Genomic DNA, 18,547 nt, shown 5'->3' with positions numbered 1-18,547 from the left:
TGGGAGTAATCCCACAAATCTCTTCTACTATTACTATTTTCTAATTTTCTTTGATGTCGTCTCAAACCTGTTCACCTGCTGATTTATATCAATTGTGATTAATCTTATTAGACATTATCACATAGGATGGATGTTTCATAATAACAATCATAGGTATGGAATTTGACAAACATTTGAATAGAAATAAGACATTGGAATAAAATACAATTGTAACATTTTACAATATATCCTTCTAACACATTCATGATCTGGATTCTAATGCCATTCCTTAAAACAGCATTTACAGTTAGGAATATCTGTGATTATTTTAAAATATGTTGTACAGTATATCTCTGAGGGGTTTGAAAAACATCATGGAATCCCATATCTGAAATGTGAAAATTTGTGCCTTTCTAAGTCGCAAATACATTGTAACAGGAGACTCATCCAGAGACTGGATAATTTGAGGTCCATTCACCAGTCAGTTCCAATTCCCCCCTTTAAACAAATGGGACTCCAAATCCTCTGGATGCCAGGGGGATGATCTCATCTTCTGAAACTGCTTCCTGCTGAGAATGGGCATAGATTTGAATCACTTGCAGGGTCCCATCTTTTTATGGAGGAGGTGGCAAGTTCCTTGAAGCTGGCCAATGCAGCTGTAACTGACCAAAATTAGAATACAAAACAATTCTAACAAATACAGGTTAGGATGACCTGAGATAAAAAGACAAGTCCACAAGGACTTCTATAAGATGTAAAGAGACCAATGTATATTGAGCAGCAATGTTCAGGTAATGAAATATATTTGTATTACAGGACATTACAGTATATACCAATCTTAAAGATGTTTCTGTTTTAGTTTCAAATGTTCATTCAGTTTCAACAGTTCATTCTTATGGATAATCATGTTAATTGTTCTTACATTATTTTGGAAACTCATAAAGAATTTATTTCACCAAACATTTATATGTATCTATAACAACTGGATGACTAGGCTAAGTACTCATTCATCAAATTATTTAGGATATATTGACTACATATTTTCATATTGAAAACAACAAAATATTATATATTTGAATTTGTGTTGACCATTTACTCTTATCATAGGAATTTGTTATAAAAGGAAAATATGGAGGTATGATAATACCATCAAAACTGATTGTTCAGGCCTCAGCCTGAGAGCACACACATGACAAAATAAAACTTCTTTAGTTTAGATTGAGATCCAATTCTAATAGTACTACTTTATCAGACTCAGGAATGATCAAGTATGAAACAAAGAAACAGAATTGGGAAATTGAGTCAGAAAGAGCTCACTTTGAGCAAAAGCTCCCAACTCTTATCCTATTAGACTCCTATTTGTTCAGGGTCATATTTCTCTGAATAGCTTATGAAATTTCTCTCAAGTGGGAGGTTACTATCTTAATGATAAGGCAATCAAATTCAAAACTCAGAAATAATATAGCAGTTGCTGTCCCAAAAGGTTTCATATCCCATATCAAATTCTACTAACTGCAACTTAAGGCTAGATAAATTATCTCTTTTACCAGAATTCACCAAAAATTTACCAAACTTAAACCCATAAAAGATTGTTTAACTTGTTTCATATGTTAAACTAATCTGGGTGTAAAGGATTGTTCATTAAATGAACTTAGAGAATTTTTGTTGTAATTTTTCTATTAATTTTCCAGCATCAGTGAAACATACTTAATATCTTAATTTACATTTGCAAAATAATTTGAGATAGGATGAACAAGGCTAATAGAATTTTCACCTTCTTAATAATTGCCACATCTATTCTGTCTCCAAACTGCTGAGCTTAGAAGTTCTCAGAGATGATTTTCATTGCTTAAATAATTTTACTTTTTTGTTTAGAGAGAAAACAAGGCAATGTATGTATACATATGTAGATACACACCTGTACACACACATACATATATATGCATACATATATTTTTGTTGCACTAAAGCAGATTTTTGAGATTTATATAACTTTAATTCATGCAATTTCCTAAATATCAATCAAATGTTCTGGACAAACTGAATATCCATTTTGAATATTTTCCAGTTTTACACAAATCATTTTTCTTTGGTGAGCCAGGAAAGTTAAGATGTAATTTTTGTGTCTGGCCCCTGTGAAGTCTGATTCTAGATAACTCAAAAGCAGGCTGATTTTTTTGACAGTTTTAAAGTTTTTAAGCTGTGAACTGCTTTTCTGTTTTCCTAAATTTAATGCAAATAGATTATAATTTATATATTCTTATAATGGGCTTTTATTAAAGTTCCTTTAAACCACTTTTATCATATCTCAAATAACAAATTATATTGCATTATGCATATTTTCTTTCTCTTCCTTTTATCCCTTCTTCAGATCAGGGAAGGAAAAAGGAAAGAGAAAGAGATTCTATACATTATCTTCCTAGGCCTAGTGGGGCCTAATTGAATTTGCTTAATGTAATTTACACACATCCCAAAATTATATCTCTCAACATTAGCATTGCATATTGGTCACATCTAAAAACCCATAGAGTTATCAAAATATGAAGCAATTTAACATTCATATATCATTTGTTTTTTGTTAAGCAACAATCAACATTAGTTGTCTTTACAAATCAGAAAATTGGTCAGATATAAATTAATTTGCCAGAGATTACGTAGCTAGTCCATTTCTGTAATTCAAATAAAGAATGGTGAATTTACCAAAAAAAAAAGATGTTGAGTGTCTTACACACTCCATGCTGCCATGCTGAATGCCACCAGGGGCACCCAGATTCTTCTCAAGCAATTGCTGGACAGAAGCTGATGAAGCTGAGGTGGCTGGAGACAGGATTCTGAGAATGGTGAAGTTTGACCCCCCCATCTGCATTCCTCCAAGCTTGGTTGGGCGGGAATTTTTTGCAAGCTTTTGAGTCTACTGCTATTAAGGCTTTTTCTACAATACTCTTAACATATGAGAGAAGTTAGGAAATAATGATAAGAATGACAACAATCCCATCAGCAGTCCCTCCAGAATCTCACTCCCACCTGGAGTGGGAGATTACTCCAGACAAGATAAGATTCAAAGAAAAGTTAGTAAAAACTGCTATTTTCCTAATTGTTGTTTTTGACTAATTTCCAAATTCCATAATCAATTTTCTCAAAATTTTGAGACTTTTACTAAGGCATTTTGCTCACAAAACTTTTGAGAATCTGTAAGATATTATTTTAATTTTATTTTCTAATCACTTTTTCTGTGCATTTTTTCAACCTTTGGCCAGAGATTTTAAATTCACAGAAAAAAGATTAAACCCATTTTCAGGAAATTTTTCAGCATACAAAGTACAGCACAGAGGTTTTTTTCTGGCTAGTTGCCTATGACTTTCCAAAACCTAGATCACACACATATGACATGGACATTCTGTGCAGAAACAAACATAGACACAAACAAAAATGACTTGGAAGAGAATTGTCCCAACTTTGTATAAACTTGAAAAACATAAACTATATTATCATTATTATCACTTGTGCAAGCATCAACCATTCTTTTACACACTTGCATACAAAAATTACTGTTAAGAAATCTTCTTTTAACCAGCAGAACATTCAGGTCTTGGGCTGTTTCAAAAAACAGAAAATTCGTTATCTGAAAAATATTAAAAAGATCTTGAGTGGTATACCGTGTGTAATAATTACATATAACTCCTACTGTATATTTTCAAATGAAATATTAAAAAATATATTTAGTAATAGTGTTCAAAGACAAGGGTAGGGAGACAGATCTTGAATAAGTTTTCATTGCGATTTTTATGCTAAGGAGGATTTTTACAGAAAAAGAGACAAGGGTCTTTGTGGATAAGCAAAAAAGGTTTGGTATTGCTGTGTCATCTTAAGTTTAGGGCTTTTTTCAAGCCTCTCCTCTCAAACCCATTTTTCCAGGGGATTTAAGGCCCAATCTATAATCCAAAGAGATGAAATACACATATAAAGAGGCTAATTTTTGTTAGTCAATTATGGAAATATCCTTTGATGTTTGGTCACAACATTGTATTTGGTCATTTGTAATTTGGTCACAACAATTGTAAAATTAGTAGCTAAAAATATAGTCAATTGGACCTAGGTACCTATTCAATAGAACTTGCCAATCATTAAAGCTCCTTGAATCAATATCACCACCATCTGAGGGCAAACAGAAAAGCTCTTCTGAGCCTGGTTAGCAAATACACCCATGCTGTCCAAGTAACAAGAATTTATTGCTTCTCCAACTGCTTGCAAATGATCCCAGTTCACTTGGTAAAATTTCTTTTAGAATTTGGATTAGCATATCTTTGTAAAATCGGAAATAATTTTGTCAATTCGTGTGTTTCCAATTTCAAATGCAGTTTTATTCAATTAATATCCCTCACTAATTCCTGATAATCATTTGGAATAACCAAATTATCCCTTCCAGTTTCCTTTTTAGAACTGGCCTAAAATCAGTGATAGCTTGCATCCAAAATACCTCCTTTCCTGTGTTCCCCAAAACCTTTACCACCCAAATTTTTTATTTTTTATATACATATTTTAAAATTTTTATTTTTGTGCTTCTCCTATTTTTTTGGTAAGGTATTAATGATACTGTGCTATTTTTCTCCCTTTATGTATTTAAGAAAAATTGATGATGAGAAGTGGTATAGCAAAGAATACATATTTTCTTAAAAATTCAAAATAACCTTAAACCTTGGCAATGTTTGCAAACTGCATCCTAAAATAAGACCTAGCATATCAGAAGGAAGTGGACTCGAGTGGGTCTCTAGTGGGAAGAAAATATATTTCATGTTAAGTTTTTCTGATTTTTAAACAGTCCCTTGAAAGGTAGAAGTAAGGTGTTTTGATTTTTCCACAGCTAATGTCCCCTTAAATTAGTATTAGCATTTTTAGAGGCAGGTTGTTTCAATGGAGTTTTAAATTGCCTCCCTTTATTGATAAAAAACTGGCTAGGGTCTTTTAAACTGGATTATTTAGATCAGGAGCTAAAAGACTATATTTTGAAAGGAATAGCCCTTTCTCTTTCTTTTAACTTTTTAAAAGTGTTTCCTGAACTAGTTCCCTAGGTATAAGAATTTAACTTTTCTTCAGGTCCGTGTCTATGACAGAGATTTGAATAGGAAGCCTAGGGGAGGGGAGAAGGTGCTACTTCTCCTCCAGCAGATTTCACAGTTTCTGCCCTCCTGTCTTCCTCCAAGGTACTGATAAGAGAATTTCCTTTAAGGATTTAAGGGAACTGTCTCTGAGGGTTGGAGAAATACACAAAAGAGAGAATACAAAAATTGGAAGATTTCCCAGTCCTTTTCCTTTTAATTAATTAATAATTTCAGATACTATTTTCAGTCCCTGTTATCTGATTGATTTTGCCTTATTCCAAATTCAATATGTATACTGTATTGTGTACAGCTGAACAATAATCAATCTTATAAATTTTATCTTATTATATATATTTTATATGATATCTGATATTTGATATTTGATATCTTTACCCTGTGTCAACTTGGTGATAAACTATTTCTAGTGCCAAATAATTTCCAGTGATAAAGTGCCTGTTGGTGATCACCTTTTTTCCAACTTCATCCTTACTTTTTGTTATTTAATTCCCCACTTACCCGAATTGTACACGCGTGTCTAAGTAGGCACCCTTCCACGGAAAGTCTTTATATATTCCTTCCCTGTTCGGGCGCCACTGTTAGAGTCCAGCTCCTGTAATGATGAAGGATGTGACATACCGGAGCCAGGCAGAGAAGTCTGAGTTATGGACTCTTTGAAGTTTATTGATCAGAGACACAAATATATATACTTCAAATACTCATAGGTTTAATACAAAGTACACTCTTAAAATTCCTAGCCTAACAAAATTTTGCTATGATATAAATGATTAAACCCCTTAAGCCCCAGATGTTGGTTAGTTAGATAGAGATGTAAATAGTTGAGATACACATTAGAGTAAAGTTTACTACACTCTTATCTCATGTATCTTTCTCCCAAATACCTTTAGTCTCCCTGTGGATATTCTTTCCCATCCTAAATTCAAAGGTTTAACTTTTAATCCAAAGAGTAGTGTTTGCATTATGCTTCAGTCACTAGATTATTCATTTATTATATTGACAAGGAGTCTCTGCTATTTCAATAAGGGAGTTTTGGTGAGCCAAGTTACTGTAAGACTCAAAACCTGGAATGGGTCTTAACCTCCTGGCCCTCTACAATATTACACCAGCCCTGCATTCCTGGTATATACCCCACCTGGTAATAATATATGATCTTTGTGACATATTACAATGATCTCTTTGTTGGTGGCTTATTTGAAATTTTTGCACAAATATTCATCAGGGAAGTTGGTCTATAGTTTTATTTCTCTGTTCTCACTTTTACTGGTTTAAGTATCAACACAATAATTGTGTCATAAAAGGGAAACTAGTAAGACTCCTCTGCCTGTTTTCCTAAATAGTTTATATAATATTGGAATGAATTTTTCTCTAAATGTTTAGTAGAATTTACTTTATGAATCCAATTGCTCTTGAGGATTTATACTTAGGGATTTCATTTATGGTTTGTTCAGTTTCTGTTCCAAGATAGCTTTATTTAAGCATTCTATTTCTTCTTATCTGGGCAATTAATATTTTTGTAAATATTCACTCACAACACTTAGATTGTCAGATGCATTGGTTTATAATTAAGCAAAATAACTTTCCACTAATTGCTCTAATTTTTAATTAGCTTTCAAACTATACCTCTTTATATTCATATTCCACAATTTGTTCAATCATTCCTTGGAGATCTGGCACCTATCTTATTTTCTTTTTTGTTGTTGTCTTTGTTATTCATAGGCGCTCATTTTGTTTTGAATATTTTGACATGTGTAGGAACTTTCTGTCTTTGACCTCCATGGAAATATACACCCACAATAAGATTGCTACATCAAAGAGTATGAAGCATTTAGTGACTTTTCCTCCTTTAAATAAAAATTATTTCTAGAGTTGTGGAAGTAACTCACAGCTCTTTCAATAATATTTTAGTGCCTTTAAAAATGAATCTTACCTTTCCAGTGTTGGGAGCCCAAATGGAGTACCAGAGATTGCACTTGGAAAGAGGAAGGAAAAGAAGGAAGAGCAGATCATCAGCCATGGACTTCAGGTTGCAGAGAGAGAGAATGTGTTTGGCATCTGTGTTTTCTTTGTTTCCTTCAACGATGCCTTTATCCATATGACTGATTTCTCTGACAAAGAAACCATCTTTCCAGTGTCTGATGGGATAAAGTTCAAGGCTGACAGAGATGAATCTTCTCCCTATAATGCTATGTTGGCTGCTCAGGACGTTGCCCAGAAATGTAAAGAATTAGTCATCGCTGCCTTTCACATCAAACTTCGGGCCACAGGGGGGAAATAGGACTAAAGCACCCGGCCCTGGCACAGTCAGCCCACAGAGAGCGTTCTGGAATGAAGATCGAGCAGATTGAGAATGTCACTCCAATCTCCCTTGACAGTGCTCTCGTAGGAAGGGTGGTCATCGTGGTTGCCGTCTGTGAATATCATTTGCTGGATTATTTTTGTCAATAAAAGTGGCATCATAGTCTGTTTGCCTCTGGCGTTCTCAAAACGGCATTCTCTTCTGATGCTGTCTGCTTTGAAGGGTGTACTTTTTTTTGTCTCACAAGGATTCTGTTTGTGTTTTAGGGTCCATGTCCAGGGCATTTATTAGGGAGATACTTAGCAGTGGTATTATTAATATTATAAGATCAAAAAAATAACTGACCAGTCAGGATTGCTTGACTAAAATCAGTGCTTTGGTACTACTTTTTGCCTGTTAATTCCTAAATTATATTCTGCACCACTAACTGTTGTAATGTGAAACTTGATCTTCACATTGCCCTGTGTTTTTAGGCTTTTTAAATACTAAACTGTGAGTATTTTATACCCTAACAAACCAGCTTAGACTCCCATAAAGATTTATTGTGACCAAAGGTAACCTGTTTCCTCTTAGCCTTAATTGATCCCTCTCTAAATGATTATTGGATTAAATGACCCATAAGATCTCAAAAACAATAAGGTTTGTTATAAGGGATAAACTAGGAATCGTACTTAATCTTTGAAACATTAGATAAATGATATATTCTAAGGTTCCTTTCTATTTTAAAATGCAAATCTCATATCATTTATTTAGTCCTTTTATTGTTTTAGAAATGAATGTCCTAAAGAGAGGGGTCACTCTTCAAAAAAAAACATAGTAAGTAAGCTTTATTCCTTCAACACTTCTATAATCACATCTTCTTGATTTTGTCACTTATCCCTAAAAGTAAAAGTGAAGGGTATGGTGGAGATTAAGGATCAGGGATTGCTCCTTAAAATAAATTTTATTGATATGTTGTGTGTTGACACCATATTTCCCACATTCTTTTTCCCCTTCACAGATAGAATAAAAAAGAGAAAAAACCCAATATTAGCATATCAATGTGTCCTTCCATAGAACTGTGAAATTATCTGTGTAGTTTATACTTTTAAATTGCCTTGTGCTTGACTATTACATCTTGGCAATTAACAAGAATATTTGCTGGTTAAAGAAATTCCTGAATTTTTTTTTTTTGCCTTCTTACTATGGCAATTGTTTTACTTTAATTAAACTTCCATTTCTCATTGTAAATTGTGATGGCCCATGTCTGTATCAGAACCTAATCCAATTTCATTTTGAGGGTCAATAGCCTGTTTAAGTATATCAGACTAGTGTTGTTTTAATAGTATGACATCTTAGTCTCATATTTAATCTTCCTTCTGTCTGGGTGATGATTTTGTAAGTTTCTTCTAACAAGTCAATACTTTGTATGCTTGTTTTGTTATTTCCTTTATTTGGGGAGTAATTTTTTTGGTGTGGTGGTATTGCGTAATCACAATGCCCAGCCTCCAAATAATGTTCTTTGTGATAAAAGTATTCATGAGATTATAGAAGCAAAATGGGTTTCAAATTTATAGAAGAATTAAGTTATTCATAAAGCTTAACTATAAACTTACTAGACCCACAATTTAAAAAACTACTAATTGATGATTAAAGCAAAATAAATGATGTGCTAATGTTAGAAGACACATTTTTTGTATACATGGCAGGAGAGAATTTAGTTTATTCTCAATTGTTTGAATGCTTGTGATTTAAATTCTAAGTATCTAAAACTAAATGAACTAAGCATTCATGATTTATGTACTACAAAGTGTGTATTTTATAAACATGCTATGCCTAAATTTTTAGCTTTAATGTAAAATATAGTTTGAAATAAGTTCTAGAATTTTCTCAATAGATTTTCAAATGAATATATAAGAACCAAATTTATTGTGTCAAATTGCAATGCTTGATTGGCAAAAAGCAAATCTCTGTGGAACAATAGCCCTCCAAATGGTAGTTTAAATATTTATTAATGAAATGTTTCTATTAAATCTGATCACTAAATGCAGTGGTTAATAACTCAATTTTTTTCTCTTATATAAGTGAAAGCCATATAAGCCTTTGGCAGCTTTCATTTCTTGATAGATGATCATATTTTACAATATAATTTTTGCAGTCAATTTCTAGACTACTTTTCATAGACACCACCAAATATATTGGAAATTATGGTTCAAAAAGAAAGAATGAAAGAGGCCAAAGACTATGGATTATTATTTTTAAAAATTAACAAACATTTTGCAAATTAAAACAACTCTGAGGTACCATCCCATACCCATCAAATTGACTAATATGAAAGAAAAGAAAAATGACAAATGTTGGTGGGGAAGTGGACAAATTAGAACACTAAAGCACTACTGGTAGAGTCTTGAATGGATCCAATCATTCTGGTCAGAAATTTAGAACTATGCACAAAGGGCAATAAAATTGTGAATACCCTTTGACCCAGCAATATCACTACTAGGCCTATGTTCCAAAGAGATATTTAAAAGAAGGAAAAGGATCTATATGTACAAAAATATTTATAACAGCTCTTTTTGTGGTGAGAAAGAATTGGAATTGAGAGGATATCTACCAATTAGGGAATGGCTGAACAAGTTGTGAAATATGATTGTGACAGAATATTATTATGCTATAAGAAATGACAATAGGGATAGTTTCAGAAAAACCTGAGAAGCCTTATATGAATTGATGCAAAGTGAAAAGAGCAGAATCAGAACACTGTACAAGTAACAACAGTATTGTACAATGACCAACTGTAAAAGACTGAGCTACTCTGATGAAGACAATGATTCAAGACAATTCCAAAGGACCATGATGACAATAGTTATGCATCTTTAGAGATAGAACTAATACAGTTAGAATGCAGATTGATATAATGTTTGGGCTAGCTTTCTGGAGGTCCTCTGGAAGGGCCTTGGTCTCAGCAGGATAGACACCATTAGAATGGACAAGAATAGAATCCAAAGTCTTTATTGTCCCTTACACAGTCTGTGTCTGTCCTAGTCTGACCAGTCTCCTTCAGCAGTCTGCCAATCTACCAATTTCAACCAGTTTCCCTCTGAGTCTGACTTTGTCCCTAGTTTAAATACCCTATTACAATTACATCATTACAGTATACTGTGTATCTGTGGATTGCTAAGTCAGTGGAATTGATAAAGACAATAATTATCTATGTGTGAACTAGAGAACCATTACATCACCATGCTAAGTATTAAGTATATGTAAATTAGAGAACCATCATCTCATCAATTCCACTGAGTTAACACCTTGTTTCAAGTATACTTCTCCAGAGTTCCCCAATATCTGCGGCCCTCTACAGATCTAAATGTTTTTTTATTTTTAAACTTTGATTTCTTGTTGTGTTTTTTTTTTTGGGGGGGGGTTTAGTGGGGTTTGTGGAGGGTTTGTGTTTTCTTGGATAGCATGGGTAATCTAGAAATGTGTTGTGCATGTATACATATGTATCTGTGTACCTGTATAATCTATTGCTTGTCTCCTCAAGGAAGAGAAAAAGGAGGGAAAGAAGCAGATAATTTGGAACTGAAAAATTTAAAAGTCAAGTGTTAAAAATTGTTTTTATATATAATTGGGAAAATATAAACATTTTCTGCACAATGATTTGTAGATTAAGACTGAATGTATGCCCATCAGTTGGAGAATAATTAAATAAGTTATGGTATATGAATGTTATGGAATATTATTGTTCTGTAAGAAAAGATAACCAGGATGATTTGAGAGGCCTGGAGATACTTACATGAATGATACTAAGTGAAATGAGCAGAACCAGGAGATCATTATACGCAGCGACAAGATTATACAATGATCAATTCTGATGGACATGGATCTCTTCAACAATGAGATGATTCAAACCAGTTCCAATGATCTTGTGATGAAGAGAGCAATCTGCACCCAGAGAGAGGACTGTGGTAATTGAATGTGGTTCACAACATAGCATTTTCACTCTTTTTGTTGTTGTTTTTTTGCATTTTATTTTCTTCATTTTTTTTTTCTGGTTTGATTTGATTTTTCTTGTGCAGCAAGATAATTATGTAAATATGTATGCATATATTGGATTTAACATATATTTGTACAATGTTTAACATATAATTGATTGTTTGCTACTGGGAGGGAGTGTGAGAAGGAGAGGAGGGAATTGGAATACAAGGTGTTGCAAAGGTTAATGTTGAAGAATTATCCATGCGTATGTTTTGAAAAATAAAAAGCTTTAATAGAGAAAAAATAGATTTTTACTTAATTTAGAAGGTCTTATCAGGTCCTTAGAAGATTTTTATTTTTTTTTTCTTATTCTTCTGCAATGTGTTTTAGTAGTACAGATTGAATATATGGCAAATAATGATTTGTCATATATTCTGAAAGGCAAAATGATAAATATTCCAGAAAATATCTTTCTTGTTTTGGAACACAGGATAAGACCATTTCTTTTATTTGCTTCTCTTAAGAAAATCTGTGAGTTATCCTTTTATCTAACTTTTGTAACTCTCATATTTCCAATTTATAGAATTCTCTCTTGAGGAGGGCTAAATGGCCTGTCCTGGTGAATCACTTAACCCCAATTGCCTTGAAAAAAAATTGAAAAAAAAAATTCATTGATAGATCACATCCAAACAGGAACTATATCGCCATATTGTTAAAATTCTTACAAGGTGCTAAGTCAGTGGAATTGATAGAGACAATAATTATCTAATTTAGCATAGTCCAGTATGATTGATCTGATCCTACGAGGTGATGTTATGGCCCAGAACTTGAAACAAGGTATTAAGTGGAATTGAGTAGACAATGGTTAAATCTAGTTTAGCATTGGTTTAATCCTACAACAAATAATGGTTTTCTAGTGATATAATGATTGGGGTATACTCAGTGTACAGCATATAAGCAAGAAGCTCTCAGAGCTAGACACACAAGCCCATTAGAATGTCTTGGAGCCTCAGCCAGGATTCAGTAGAGCAGATTCACAAGCCAGAGAAGGCAGCTTAAGCTCTCCGAACCAAGACTACAGAAGGCCTCTAAGAAAGCTAACTGGGCTCAAGGAAGGAGACAAGACTTGGAAAGAGACAATAAAAGATTTGGACTTTTAACTCCTGGCTGCATTTGGGGTGATTATACTGAACTGAAATGAAGACTGCCTCCAGAAGCCCCCCAAGAAACCTGCTCCCAGAGAATATTACAATTTAGAGAAGAATATTACACCATATCATGCTATATCATTACACCATATCATGTTATGATCTAGTTATTCTAGTAGTATGTTAAATTATGCTATTGGACAAAGATTTCACTTGGAACACAATTTAAGCTAATATTTGTAGATGCTTTTAAAAGCTTTGTTTTTTAGCATTCTCTGCCTTTACCACTACATTTCTACCACCCCAGAAGCTGATTTTTCAGTTGTTGGTTTTTTTTTTTTTTTTTTTTTTTTTTGAGTCATTGATTCAGAGCTAGAAAGGACTTTAGGCACCATCAAATCTAACCTTTTAATTTTACATTTGAGGAAACTAAGACACTAAGAGGTTCACTCTTATTCAGTGTCACACAGTTAGAAAATGTTAGAGACAGAATTTGTTCTCTCTTATTCAGTGTCACACAGTTAGAAAATGTTAAAGACAGAAGTTGTTCTCTGGTCTTCCCAACCCACAACTGATAGGTTATGCTGCTTTTTTTTTTTTTTTTTTTTTTTTTTTTTTTTTTAATAGAAAACACTTCCTCCAGAGTATCCTGAAATTCAAATTCATGAATTTGAGGTCACAGAAGATTTCAGGGTGGATACTCTGTGACTTTGCACTTCCAAAATCCTAGCTCACAAACCTCAGAGTTTCAATTACTTAACTTCAATAATTAGTTAATTGACACAATTTTCTCAACCAATGTGATTTATTCATGTGGTATAGCATGAACTGTAGACAGAAAACATCCATTCATACACTTGGAGTGTATTTTCCCCACAAAATACAGAATATCAATGGAAAGGGCAAGCCCATACTTGGAGTATACATCAAATCTCCATTACTGCAAAAACTTTTCCTTCCTCTTTTCTTTTTGTTAGTGTGATTAAGGGTGAGATGGGAAATGGGAGAAAGGAAGGAAAGGCAGGGAGAGAATCTCTGCAAGGTAGGTCACAACACTTATTTGGGCTTCCTAGCCCTGCTTCTCTCTGTAGCTCAATTCTGAGACTGTTGGGTTCTCGTTCTAGATTTATTCTGTGCTGAGTGAAGCATCTCCTCCCCAGCAAGCTACTGTTCTTCAAGTCATTTTTGCTTCAAAGAAAAAGGCAAAGAGCCATTTCCTCACAGGGACTATTTGCTCCCTCCATAGTTGTTCCACTATCAAAATGATGTGGTCTGACGACCAACATCATGTAAGTGATGTAGACACCAGATGATGGTAGGCACCAAAAGTTGGGGTTTGGTCATATGAAGTATTCACAGTGGCCATTCTCTTTGGCAGAAGGGTAGATTTATTTAGGGAAGAGGTTACAGATAAAATGAAGAAATACAAATAGACACCAGGAATAATAAATATGAAATAGAGTTGGGAGAGCATATGAAAGTTCCTCAGTAGACTTCACAATTATCCAGTAGAAAGGGAGCACCTCACAAATTTGGGGCATTCCCTCAGCTGGCAGGCTAAATCCTGAAAGGGACTTAACATCCTAACAGAGTTAGCTGTAAGGATGAGAAGTGGGGTTGGGAAGTATAGTGGAGTTAGGGGAAATATCATGTAGCATGGGGGTAGGATGGGGTAAGGAGAAAGACACCACAAGACAGAGTGATGGGAAGAACTGACCCAAAGGAGGGCAGCAATCATGGGATGACCTATAAGTAGATTTTATAGGAAAAATTTAATTTCAGGAATGTGACTAGGATTTCTAACAGGGTGTGGCAAGGTGATACTGCTCAATTCCTCTACAGAGGGAGGGTTTGACATAACTTGGATTACAGACAAGAGCATCTCCCCAGAGAGTGGGACCATAGAGCTAAAGTGATCTCTATCAGTGCCGTCTTCCTACCTGCCTTGAGGATCAATTCTTTAGTTTCTCTCAGGACTATTCAGGACTTCATCAAAAGCAGACTTCCTTGATTATTAGGGATATGCTTTTTCTCTACTACCTTGAAGAGCTAACTAGCTGGCTTTTCAAAAGTCACCAGAGGTATTGCTAGTCTTTTAGAAGAATCATCGCTAACTATCTCATAATTTCATCAACTGTGTATTTTTTTACACTTAAAGGTAAAAATACGTATAAACACTTCATTGCACTCCCTTTACAAACTGTGAAAATGCCCTATATCTACACCAAGGTGCAGATTAGAGCTATTTCAAAGAGGCAAAACTTCAGCCACCTCATTGTCTCTTTAGCCTACCTATTTACATCCTATAATTTCATCAAGTGGTACTCAATTGAGCAGGATTCCCTTGGTCAATCTCCTTACTGAGGAGTTTCAAAGATCTTTATGAGTTTCAAAGATCAAAAGATTCATTACATCAAACAGTAGGTCATTGCAGGGTCTGTATTAATATCTATTAGTGAGAGAACTTAGCAGAGCTTATCTAGAAATTTCTACATAGTCACAGTTATCAGAGTTGGGATTTTAATCCTGATCTATTCTGACTTTAAGGCAGTCTTCCTTTCTGTTCTGCTGTGTGGATTCTCCCATGAATGACTAATTTAAATATCTAAGTATTCTTTTCTCCAACTCTCACAAATTATTTTTTTGCCTGTTAGAGAACAGGAAAAAAAAAGAGTTTTTTTAATTAAAAACAAAATCATTCTGAACTAAAAACCACATAGAATGAGCATTTACATGTTTTAGAACAAAAAAGATTATACATAAAAAAATACTATTACATATACTTTCCTTTCCTTTTGAAGTCTTTAATTAACCTGTAGTTTCCAAAGCTGTTTTGATTGTCTGGGCTTCCTTTCCCCCCCCCCCCCCCCCCGAATTTCCTTTTGTTCTTTCCTCTCAATTGAAAAATGATGTTTCAATGATCCATTTTTCTTTCCTTTTTTTCCTCTTCTTATTTTTATTTTCCTTGCTATATATCTCTTCCCATATTGTCTTCCTATATCTTCCCCAAATAAAAGTTCTTGTAACAAATACACATAATTAAGCAGAACAAATTTCCATGTTGCCTGTGAGAATTTTTAAATTTTTAATTTCATTTTAACTCTTATTTTATTTTTACAATTAATAAACATTTCCTTTCTCTTTTCCCAGTTAAAAAAAAAAACGAATACTTGTAACAAATATGTGTAATCAAGCCAAATTAATTCCAACATTGTCTGTGTCCAAAAATGTATATATGTGGTTAGCTTCCTCACTGGTCCTAGAATCAGTGGATGGTTTAATATATTAGAGTTCTTAAAACACTTTAAAGGTGCTTTTCTTTATAAGATTGTTATTATTTAATAAACTGTTTTTCTGGTTCAACTTAGAAGTTTTCAAATTTCTCTCTGTGATTTTTTATTTGAGCCACAACCGGCTCAAATAGCCTAGAGAAACAACTGATTGTTTAATATTCATGCAAACAGAGCATTTAGTTGGAATCAGGAGATCCTGAATTGAAATCTGGCTTCAGACATTTACAAAGTATAAGATCCTGGGCAAGTCACTCAACTTTATTTGCCTCAGTTTCCTTATGTGTAAAATGAGCCAGAAAAGGAAATGATGACCCCCTCTAGTATTTTTCTACACATCATTATTTGCTTAATCATTCCATAGTAGAGAGACACCTTTTAAATTTCCAGTTCTTTGCAACCACACACACAAAAGAGAGTTGTTTTTAATATTTTGGTACATATTAATAATTTTCCTCATTGTTTTATTTCTTTGGGAATATAGACCTAGTATCTGGACTGAAAATGAATATGCGTGGTTTTATAATTTGAAGTGCATGGTTCCAAGTTGATTTCCAGAACGGATGAACCAATTCACAACTCCAACAGTACATTAATGTTTCTGTTTCCCTGAAGTCCTCTAACAACTGTCATTTTCTGGTTTTATTGTCTTTGCCAATCAATCTAATGAGTATGAGGTGTAAACTCTAAGTGATTTTCATTTCTCTAAATTCAATCTAATTTAGAGATCTCAGATTTTCTTCTTATCTGGGCAGAGAAAATACAGTAAGAGATGGGACTTCCAGACTGAAGGTTGGAAATAGAGGTTTTAACCTGGGGCACACTGACTTTTTAGGACCTCTGGCTTCCTAGTGACTGTATAGTTTCTGAATAAGGGTGTCACGGGTCAGAATAGCCCTCAGTACTTGGAAGAATCCATGGATGGGTGAGGTTGGGCATGAAGGCTTTCTGGACTATGGAACTCTTAATAAACTCAGGTTAGGCTAGAGGCCAGGAGAAAGAAGGAAAGCTGCTATCTCAACCTTCAGGACTCCAGAGAAACTGGGAGGAAAATTATCTGAATCAATCCCAGAATTTCACATTTTCCTTAGCTGAAAGCTTCAAAGGGTTCCACCATCCTTCCAGTCACTCAGGTTTGCAACATTTGCTTCTTCCTCAATATCCCATATATTCAATCAATTGCTAAGTTTTTTTGTTTTTAATCTTCAAGACATCGCTCAGATATAAAGCTTTCCCTGTTACACAGCTGACAGACCCTCATTATCCTTGTCAGTCATCCCTGATTCCTCATATGCTGTCTGCTGCCAAGGTCTGTGGATTTCACCTCTACAAAACCTTTCATTTTTGCCCCCTCTCTTTTCATATGAATGCATTTGTCCTTACTTTATTTCTGATTACTGCAGTAACCTTCTGATGAGTCTGCCTGCTTTATATCTCTCCTCATTCCAATCCATGGACCACATGATCTCGAAAAGATAAGAAACTGAGTTTCCTATTCTACCTGTCTGAGGTGAAAATGACACTTTAGTTTCTATTTGTGCGCCTGCCTCAAAGCCCACTCTACCACCTTGGGAGCAAGGGCAGTCCAGCCTCTCTGAAACACTTGCAATACCAAAGAGACGATAGAGATGAAAACAGAAATAGGACCTCATACCAACATAGATGCCGAAACCCGGGATCGAACCAGGGACCTTTAGATCTTCAGTCTAACGCTCTCCCAACTGAGCTATTTCGGCACCTGTTTTAGGAATTTTTCCAAGCATATTTTCTATATGCTACATGTGAAGAATTTCTGAATGAAAGGGTTTATTTTTTGGGTTAAGGGAACTCTGGGACTCGGTTTGTTGTAAAGGCTCAAATAATATTATTCATCTAGAAAAATGCATAACTTTTTTTAAAAAAGGCGATTTATCGTGAACAGGAAACATAGGCATCTGGCATACAATCTTTGGGGAGGAAAATGCTATGCTTTTTTTTTTTTTTTTTAAATCATTTCATTTTCGAATACAGCTAAATTAATCATGTCCAGAGAACTTTTCTTTGAAACAAGAAAAAAAAAAAAAAAAAAAGACTTGGGAGAAGAGATTCAGTCCCACACCTCTACAAAGAGGGAGAAAAGTGGATTTTCTCAATTTGGGAAGGTTGTAGTGCTAGAGTAATCCTATGTCTTCTCTCTCTCTGAGCAATTCTTACCTGAGCGAGGTGGAGTTAAGTGTTGGAACTGAGTACTGCTGCTTTCGGGACTGGCTCAGATACTCAATTCTAAAGAATATGAATTTCTTGAACAAAATCACCTAGGTGTGAAATACTTAATAGATTCTTCTTGCCTTTGTCTTGATAAACATCCCCCGCCCCTCCCCAATAAATGGAAAGAAACCATAGACGACATATTTGTAAAAATTACAACGAGAGGATTCTAGCAAGAATGCTGAATTGACAATATTGATCTGGATCTCCAAATATTTCCACCAGCTGATTTTTGGGTCTAATAAGACAAACTTCCATAATTTGAATTTAAGCTCTTACATTAGGGGTAAAGAAAAAAAATCTGCACAACTATAGAATAAGGTAGATGTAGATAGAACGAGTTGAAGCATAAGACGGTCTGCGTTTTTAGTGATTGCCAATTGAGTCAATATTGAAGTGATACCATTGCAACCAGTGCTAGCCATACATCAAAGAAGTCAAATAAATAAATAAAAATTTTGTTTTCCAACATGTTTATAGAAGAACTTTAAAAAACTTTTTAATTGATATGCT

The 18,547-nt window shown here is 34.2% G+C and overlaps 1 non-coding gene and 1 pseudogene across 1 annotated transcript; one reads left to right on the top strand and one right to left on the bottom strand.

Annotated features, from left to right (window-relative positions):
• The first annotated feature begins 762 nt into the window (after nucleotides 1-762).
• Nucleotides 763-7,510, top strand: LOC100934499 (annotated as a pseudogene).
• Nucleotides 7,511-17,450: 9,940 nt separating this feature from the next.
• Nucleotides 17,451-17,523, bottom strand: TRNAF-GAA. Its single transcript has one exon. It is a non-coding gene; the product is annotated as a tRNA-Phe (tRNA).
• Nucleotides 17,524-18,547: the final 1,024 nt, after the last annotated feature.

Source organism: Sarcophilus harrisii, chromosome 1 (genome assembly GCF_902635505.1).
Source record: "Sarcophilus harrisii chromosome 1, mSarHar1.11, whole genome shotgun sequence".
NCBI lineage: Eukaryota > Metazoa > Chordata > Mammalia > Dasyuromorphia > Dasyuridae > Sarcophilus > Sarcophilus harrisii.
Note: the sequence above shows the minus strand (reverse complement) of the source record. Positions and strands in the feature narration are given on the sequence as shown.